The sequence below is a fragment of the Equus caballus genome, chromosome 1, assembly GCF_041296265.1.
Source record: "Equus caballus isolate H_3958 breed thoroughbred chromosome 1, TB-T2T, whole genome shotgun sequence".
In the NCBI taxonomy this organism is placed as follows: Eukaryota; Metazoa; Chordata; class Mammalia; order Perissodactyla; family Equidae; genus Equus; species Equus caballus.
In genome coordinates this window covers 198,530,419-198,539,789 of record NC_091684.1, presented here as the reverse complement: position 1 = coordinate 198,539,789, position 9,371 = coordinate 198,530,419, and positions in this window count along the sequence as shown.

Below are 9,371 nucleotides of genomic sequence, written 5' to 3'. Positions count from 1 at the left end.
TCACCTGTCCCACTCGAAGCCGCTACCGCGCTGCTCTGCTCTCAAAGGATGCGACACCCTTGCCTCGTATTTGCCTTGCAAAGCAGGGACCACAGCAAGTCTATTCCACCGCAGAACCTCCGGCTTCGGGATTAGGCCCTTAGGTCTGTGGGACCTTGGCCAGTTTCCACAACCTGAGTCTAAAATTTTTATCTATAAAATTGATAAATGTAATCTATAAAAAATACCCATCCCATAACAACATAAGGCGCCATAAGGGTCACTGAGATGGCAGCGTGCCTGGTGGACGGTAAGTGCTCAATAATAGGAGGACTTGTGTTACCTGCACACACACACACACAAACAGACACACAGAGTTTGCGCTCCCTGAAGCGAAGGAACAGAGCTGCTCCTGCTTCTTGCCTCTCTTGGCTCACAGACGTGGTCACCGCAGCTGAGAGACACAGCTGCTTCTGATTTCTTCTCAGAGGAAGAAGTTAGATGTTAGCACCACAAAGCGTGCGAGTCCCTCACTGACGTTGGTGAGACCCAGGAGGAGAGACAGCTTCCCTGAGCGGGCCGGCCGGGGCTGTGTGTACCCACGCGTGTGCGGCAGTGTGTCCCAGCCCCTGTGTAACCAAGAACACCGCTGTGCACGGCGAGACACAGGCGAAGACCACTTTTCTCCTTACAAATGGGACTGGACTTTCCCCCCACGGTAGTTTCCAACCCGGGTCATTGCTTAAATACCGCCTCTCGATGGGGCCTCCTTGGACCACCACGGCGAGGACAGAGCCACCTCCCCAGGCTGATGCTCCTTCCTCAGCCTTTCCTTCTTCCCTGACCCCACGCACCTAAAGGAAAAGATTGTTTCCATGTTTGTCTTGTCTATTGCTTATTGTCCGTCTCTATCAGCGAGAATGAAATCTTTTGGGGACAGGAATTTTCATCTGCTTTTTGCCTGGAACACTTGATAATTTGCTGAATGAACAAATAAATAAATAGATTTATTCATATTTGCTTGTGTATGCACAGAGAAACCTTGGAAAGCTTCTTGAGAAAACAATACCTTGTTTCCAGGGCAGAGACAGTGGGAGAGGTGGTCTGGATGAAGTGGGGGCAGGTGGGAGGGAGGTTTCAATTTTTTATTTTTGAACCACATGAATTTTTGAAATAAATAATTTTTTTATTTATAATATTACATATAATTTCCTGCACCCTCTTTTCTGTCAAGCCTCAAAATAGCAAATTTTCTTCCTGCTACATATACATATGCATCTGTACGTTTCCTTTCTGTGTAAATGAATGTCGTAAGAAAAGCGTGGAATCGAACTGCAATTTCAAAGCAGAGATATTCTGCTCAAACACCGAACATGGCCACGTCTTTAGTAAGGGCTTTCTGAACAAAAGCAATAACAGAAAGTTGAATCCAAGGAGGAAAACCAACGAGCAAGAGCGAGGGTGACCTCAGAGGGCTTGATAAACTGGCCACACGTGATGGCAACTGCTTTGCCTGGTGTTGGTCCTCGCTACCAGGGGTCAGGTGGTGGACGGCCCATTGTGTGGCAGATGGAGTGAGCTCTGGGCTGGAATTCTTCCTGTGGAGCATGTCCCTGAGGCCGAGTGTGTGCCTCTGGGCTGTACCTTGCACCATTCCCACCCAAGGGCTCCTTGGTGCTGGGGCATCTGAGGCGAACGCCTGCGAGAGACTGAGAGACCACAAACATCGGATCGATGTGGTGAGAAGAAAACAGAAGGCCCGTGAGCTGGGAGGTGTTAACCGTTGTGAATTCATTTACATCCTCACCAGCGGAAGCAACAGGATCCAACGTCAACACAAAGCCAGGAGCCTCGCCTTCACATCTCCAGTGTGCTGGAACATAAGTAAAATTTTAAATAGAGATGCTTTATTCTTCCCTTCCAGCCTCTTTTTCACCTCCCCGACATGTTCTCCAGCCAGTTTTAGGTAAGTGAATTATTATTCTAGCCACATTCCTCTAGGGAGGAAAGAATAACCTCAATCCGTCTTCATTTGTCTCCTCTGACCAAGGAGGGAAAGCAGAGATGGTATCAGTCTCCTGACCCACTGGAGTTTGCTTGCGGGGATTTACTGACTGTGCGTTAATACATTGTGATAAGCAAGGCAAACAAATGAAGCTCAGCGAAGTCAGAAAGGCCGTGAATTACACATTCCTAAACCCTTATTATGCAGAAAACCAATTTCCTCTTCCTACATTAAGATCTGACCATCCCTAGACCCAGTACCTTCTGTGTACTTCTGCGGATTTTAATTTTGTAAATGATTAAAACCTGAAGAACGAGGTCATTTTAAATGTAAGGGTTTATTCCTCATTTCTCACAAGATCATTTCTCTTTATTAAAAAAGCTGGTGAATAGCAGGCCTCCAAAGTCAGAAATTGCCGAGTCACATACCACAATGACCTGTTAATGTCTTGCGTCAAAACAAAGTCTAAAGAGACTTTTAAATCGACTTGTTAGCTTATGTATTGTGTTTAATCCACTAACCTAGAAACTCATGTTAATGTAACTGGAAATTGAAATCAACGTTTTCTAAACTGCTCTCCATATTGCTCAGTGCTGGCCGTTGCTTCTATCCTGGGCCCTGTCATGACACCTCACCTGAGAACGTCCCCCAGACCAAGACTGTCCGTCACGATGCCAGAGCGGTCCCACACATCATTCAGCTCTCTGCTTTTCCCCCTACTTACTCACCCTCCATGCCTATAGTTAATTTTTCCACCGTAGGAGTCACACAATGACAGAGGAACAGGAAACATCACACCCCTAGGATACATGAGCACCCAGCCCAAGGAAGCAACCGGAATCCTCTGAGCAGCACCTATGCAGAGCAATGGCTTCAGACCCCAAATAGCTGCAGAAGACACGGCTCCCCTTAGGATGTCCAGAGACTGCAACACAGTGTGAAACTGGGCTTCCCAGAGCCGTGGTGGGAGTCACGCTCCAGCGGTCACAGGCTGGAGGGAGGGCCAGGCAGTTGCCATGGCAGCAGCGACAGGGCTGCACCAGCTTCCAGGACAGGGCCGTCTCGAACGTTTATAAGACAATCACTAGTCTGTGTTTAACACTTGCCGAGTGAAGATGGACACCATCTGTTTTCCGACTCCCTCCCTCAGTTTGCCTTGAGATTATCCGGTGGAATTCTGGAGAGGTCAGTGTGATGCATTCTCTGACTCGATCCTCCAGCCAGGCTGGGGCCTTTCCTCCCAGCTTGTGCAGGAAATGCGGCCTGGGCCAGTTTGCCGAGGGGGTGAGCCAGGCCAGCTGTAACAGGTGCCGGTCTCCAACTGTAGAGCGGTCGATCGGATTCAAGCGCTGTGGTGTCACTGGGAAATATGAAGAGCTAATTCAGGTGGTGTGGGAACGTTCTTCAAATCTGAAGTCATTTCAGAAACAGCAGCCACGGGATATTTCTTTTTCTCTTTATTCTTCTCTAAGTAATTTGCAGCGGCAAATTAGGCTCTGATTGCAGGTGTCCATTCTTCCCTAGGACAAGAGGCCAGACCCTCAGGTGTGGGTCCATTCTCTAGATAAGTTTACCCCCCACCCCAGGGGAGGTGAGCTTACTTGTTTATTGTGTTAAAATATACATAACTTAAAATTTACCATTTTAACTATTTTTAAGTATACAATTAAGTGCATTACGTACTCTCACCACCACCACCATTTCCAACACCACCATCCAACGCCACCATCCATTTCCAGAAGCTTTTCATCTTCCCAAACAGAAACTCCCTTATAACCAAAAAAAAATTAATAAAAATCACAAGATACTATTTCTCGTATATTAAACCAGCAAAGATTTAGAAGTTTTATAACATCCACTAGAAAAATGAGTCAGTCTCAAACACTGTTGGTAGAAATATAAAGGTCTATGGCCTGTTTAGATGGCAATTTGACAATATCCATAAAAATTTATAAAGCTATTTGAATTAGGAATTTTATTTCTAAGAAGGTATCTTATAAGTATATTTGCATGGTGTATGTGTGTGTAAATACGCCATTTATCTTTATACACTAGATAAGTAGGTAGATAAATAGATTCATAGATAGGTCATCATTTATTGAAACAGAGACATGGTAGGAAAACCTGCTTGTCTGTCAATTGGGAATTAGTAACATAAATGATTATATCTCCAATAAATGTGGTCTATTCCCCCGATATAGCTTTCTCCCACCTGAAATGGGTTTCCCTTCATTTTTCTCCTTCAGGAAGGCTTCTTGTGTTATTCTGTATCTCAATGATGATTTCTTTAGGGAATGGTAGGGTGTTACCCACCATATCAACTTTCCCTCACTTTTACCACCCTGAAGTGGTAGACTGAATGCATAAATGGTCCGATCGATGGCCTCTCCATAGCATGCCCTCTGCCTTGTACCCATGGAGTTCTGGCCCAGATTGAATCTGGGCTTGGCCATTGGCCTGTTTAGGTTAAAAGGAAAACAGCAAACTTGACACACAGACATACACAGAGGCTTGAAAAGAGTTTGCCCATTTCTGCTGGACCGCTACGATTGCCAAAAACACGTGCCCAGGCTCTCCTGCTCAGGATGAGGTGGTGAAGTGGGGTCCAGCCGTCCCCTTGAAGCCACCACAGATCATCAAACTGCTAGCTAATTGTCAAGCCAGTGACGAAGCCCCAGCTACGATCAGAGCACCGCCAGACGCAGTGGAGATCGGCAGAACCACCCAATCGACGCGTAGATTCATGAGAAATAAGAAGTCGTGGTTCTTTTAAACAGCTGTAATTCAGAGTTGTTTGTTATACAGCAATGGCTAACTGATATATCTGCCAATTTACCTGTTCCAAAAACATGTATATATTCCCAAACTACTTGTGCTTACTAATTGCCATTCACTATCTATCTCAAAAAATATTTTAAAAATATAACCTATCATTAAGTTCAGGCTACTCTATTATCCTCATGGTTATTTAATTATGACATCTTCTACAAACCTAGTTTGTTTGGGTTTTTTTAGAATTTGGTTGTTTCTTTCAGTCTTCTTAAATCAACCTCCATTAGTCTTTTGGAAACCGAGCTTTCCCTTATTATCTTCAGTGGGTGGCAATCAAGATAGTGATTAGGAGCAAAGTAAAGAGAAAAACCTTTGGAGAAGATTTCCTAAAGTCACCAGTTCAGGGGTTTCTTTTTTCTCCCATCCTATCCCAGTTTCATCTGTGGCTCAGGACCTGGGCTGACACAGAACTGCTTTCAAATACAGGAGAAAGAGGTGCCCCCACAATCTATACCCATGGTAAGAGAAGTTAAAAAAGTAAACCAGATGCCTTTCAGATCGAGATGAATGCACCTTTATTTTGATCTCGAAAAAATGTCAAGCTGTGTTTACATGCTGTGTAATACAAATGGATTTAAACTGCTGTCTTCACTTTAGCACTTTCAAAAGTCTATAGAAAATAGACACTACAAAAGGAGGAGGTGCAAATATTAACATGAAAACTCCTAACTTTCAAATGCACCAGCTTCTCTTTCTGCCCAGCACCTTTTCTAGAATCTGTCTTTTCCTTGCATTTGGTTTTCCTTTTCTTTAACAGTCTTCAATTTCTTGAAACAAAGGAGGATTGATGAGGACCTTCCTTCAGGCTTCAGGTGCCCCATTCTCAGAAGATGAAATGCTTCTTCAAACATCCTTTGCAAACAAGCTCTCAAGTCAATTATTCTCCTTTTTCGGTAATTTAAAACAAATTGTACCATTAGTCATTTAACACCAGCAAAACGCCTCCCTTTGTGAAAACCACCAAGCCATTTGGTTTAAAAAACTAAAGGATAAATCACATTTACCTAATGGGGGAAGTTGATCATTTCTCCATATGCTACTCCTGAAATTGACATGGCAGAAGGTGCCAAGAGGAAGAGAGAAACGGTAACTCTGAGAAAGAAAAATTGTTCTTGAATCCTCATTAAACAGATCTTTGTTTTAAAGTTTGATTCTGTTTCCACCAGGAAATTGACATTTTCACCTATGCTTTTGCTTACAATTAAACAGCTTTAAGAGAGCTGTTTTCAAAATAACTATTCCCAAACCAGTCTAGAAAGCAGCATTCTCAAGTGACTTTTTATGATGCTGAGGTCACCGATGAATGGCTGCATGCCTTTTTTACATCTAGCAAAGCAACAAAAAGATGCCCACGTCTGCACCACGTTTTCTAAGAATCGACCTTGACCCTGAGCATCGGCGATTAGATAGGAAACCGGAACCTTCCAGAGCAAGTGACCCGAGTTCAAACGTTTTCTCTAAGTCCAACCTGGATCTCCTGAGGTCATTGCCTACATCCAGAATGTACCCTCTCTTCTCCTGGCAATCGTGCTGTACACCAAAGGCGCTTCCTCTAAGAAGCTGAAAATTCTAGTTATTTCATTCAATCTCTTTTTTTGCTATTTGGCAACGGTTTCCCAAAAAAATCAATTGAAACGGCTGTAATGGCTGCTGCAAATCACTCTTACTCAATGGCAGCATGGCACTATTCACAATATTTACTTTGCCTCACTAGGCTCCTTTGTTTTAATTTTTTAAGTAGATTTTTCTTACCCGTCTGGGCAGGTCATGGCAAAGACTGTTGTTTCTGTTGTAATAAAATCACATTTTATCTGAGTTGTTAGAGAATGTCCCCCTACGTCCACTGAAGAGAGATTTGAAGAGGGGCTGTGAACTGACTTAGTGGTGACAGGAGCCGGGTCCTTCACGCACGTCAGCTCGGTGAGCCCTTGCGACCACCCTGTAGTCTGGGTATCATCTCTCTGTCCTGTAGTTGAGGAAATTAAGGCCTTTAGTAGATGTGACAACTGGCCCAGGGCCACATGTGGAGTCAGAATCTGATGCCACACGGGTGCGACTCCAAGGCCAGCGCTCTACCTGTTTCTTCTTATTACCCAGTGAGATTTTAATAGGTCCTATCTGAATGACATTTATAAGAAGACACCAAGATTCATTAATTTAATTTCTGGATCTAGGATTATTTCCTCTTCTTTTTTGGTCTACAACTTGCTCATCTTTGACCCTTTTTAGTTGTTCAAAACGTAAGGAATACAATTAAGCTACCATCTGCTATGGCAAAACCAAAACTCCCGTGACCTGCAGGCAAGACAGGCAAGTTCTCTGCAAGCATTGTCGTTTAAATTCCGGGCTCTGTCACCACGCAGGCCCGTGGTCAAATCCTCAGGGGGTGGTTTGAGGACAAGGTCATGGACGTCGCACCTGGTAGACGGACAGTAAACAGTCACTTAGTCTGACAAATACTTAGAGAGTGGCAGACAAAGCTGACCTGACCCCAGCTCTGCCGACAGGGAAGGGGAGAGTGGGATGAAAAGCGAGGAGGGGATGAGAGAAACGGGCGGGGACCTCACCTTCCACCTACCAAGTCAAGAGCGGGTTACCTGGGGCTTTCTTCTCCCACCAGAGAACTTTCCAGTTACCACCTGAGAGGCACACAGCCACGCCCGGCAGATGAAAACCAGCAGCTCTGTGACGACCACGACGCTCAGACATCAAGCCTGCTGATGGGACAAGTTGACGAGGTTGTGCCCTTCCTGCGGGATGGCCAACTCTTGAATGTGTTTTGCCACTGTCGAGTGTGGACAGCTGACTGTGGGAAGAAATGCTTTATTGCAGACTGGATCTTCCTGTGTGGCTCGGCAGCCCCTGCAGCTTGGGCAGGAGGAAGAAAGGTGGCGGAGGTGGGTGTGCAGAGGCAGCCCGAGGCCTCCCCACCGACTGCCTCGGCTCCTGCTGGCGGTTGCTTCACCAGGACGTCAGGGATGCATGGGCTCTGAGGAAGGCTCCCAGGGAGACCCGCCCACCTCCAGCTCTCATCCTTCATGGCGAGTCCCCTGGGGAGCCTGTGTGTGCCAAGCACTGTTCAAGTGCCGTGTGTCTCATACATCGCCTCACCTTCACGCCAGCCTGTGACGAAGCCAGTAGATGACTCCCGTTTTACAAATGAGGGAACAGACTCAGCACAGTCAGGGGAGTGGCCCAGGGTCACTCTTGTAAGTAAGTGGCTGGGTCATGTTCTGATCCTAAGCAGAGAGTTGCTGGGGTCCACACTCCATGCAGGGCCTTGTATGAGAGGCCGGAGACGCTGGGGTTCAAGCGTGACTGGCCGCTTCCTCAGAGTGAAGGCTACATCCGTGGGGTGCATGCTGAGGTCCCAGTCTGTGCTTAGCATCTTCAATACATTTCTCACTTGTTGCAACACCTGTGGGACGTGAATACTATTGTTATCCTTACAAGTGGGGAAACTAAGTCTCGGGGGTAAGAAACTTGCCCGAGTTTACAAACTAATAAGAGCTGGAGCTGAAATTAAAACTCAATCTGTGTGACTCCAGGGCCCAGGGTCTCAACTGCGACAGTGTCCTGCCTCTGCACTTTACCAACTACCTTGAGTATTTGGCCTCAGTTTGCCCATCTGTGAAATGGGCATAATATCAATAACTATCTCAAAAGACTGACACGAGGGTGAAACAGAGAAAGGGCTGTGAAGATGACCAACAAACTACGCACTAGGCATCTCAGCACGGTCAGTTCTTCAGACTTTCTCCAGGTTTGCTCCGGAGCTCTTTCAAATACTTATCTAACCACCCCCCCAACTAAATGCTGGTTTCTCCAGGGTAGGAACAATGACTTCTCCGCTTGTAATTTCCCTCCCGCAGAATCTGGGTCCAGAGCTGGGGCCTGACAAATGCTCCTTTCGTGAGAAAGGCAGGTGGACAGCAAGGCCCGAGGCCCCGACTCAGGAGGAAGCTTGGTTGAGCCGTTTATCTCAACATTTGCTCAAAGGTCAATTCAGGCTTTTAGCCAACAGTTGTCCTATTTATAATGCTCAGGAAATACGTGTGCATTCCTTTACTTAAAAATGATACATACACTCATGCAAGTCAACCTCAAAGCAACGTCAGAAGAGACTCAAAGTAGAAGAAGCCCTGTCATTTCACATGCCCCTTAAGCTGCAGGATCCGTCCCTCTGGCTGCTCCAGAGATCCTGGGTCAGAAGAAGGAGAGTCCACTGTGTGGAGATATGTGATCAGAAGCAGGACTAGTGGAAATGATGCCCTCTCTTCTTGAATTTTCCAGCCTAGTCCCTACTTTACAAAGATAAACTCTCTAAATTGTGTTAACAAAGGTATTCTCTCCACTGCTAGTTTGATCGATGTGCAACCATTATATTATCAATACATGCTTTCTACAAGACATGTAATTCATATTCCTTTCCAGGCAAATTAATCCAGTCACCCCAAAGCTGAAGGTTTTGGCAAGTGCGAGCTGTCACCGATTCTTGGACATCACACATTGAGGGGGAGGGGAGAGCTCCACAACATTCATCTGGGCCTGAAGT